Below are 384 nucleotides of genomic sequence, written 5' to 3'. Positions count from 1 at the left end.
TTATACATGAGACTTGGTTGTTGAAATGAACACTCGTAAAAAATGAAATATTAGCATCAGATACGGTCCATCGACATTCAAGCACATGTCACTGACCGCTTTGTAATCTTTCACATGAGTGTCAAACTATCTGATGAATTAAAAAAAAATAGATAAATAGATCGACAAAATAAAGATAAACACTCCTCATCAGAGAGCACCACCAGCTGAGACAGTTGCCACTTTCGCTGAGTTATCATAATTATATTATCTTTTTATTTATTTGTTTAAACTCCACAACTGCTACATCTCTTTATAATGACTCCTTAAGATCTCACTTCGATCTACTTGTAGAGTGAATCTGCAAACGTTGACAAAGAGTTTATCTAGAAAAGGTAGAAAGAT

This window comes from Penaeus monodon, chromosome 33 (assembly GCF_015228065.2).
Source record: "Penaeus monodon isolate SGIC_2016 chromosome 33, NSTDA_Pmon_1, whole genome shotgun sequence".
In the NCBI taxonomy this organism is placed as follows: Eukaryota; Metazoa; Arthropoda; class Malacostraca; order Decapoda; family Penaeidae; genus Penaeus; species Penaeus monodon.
This window is presented reverse-complemented; position numbering follows the sequence as displayed.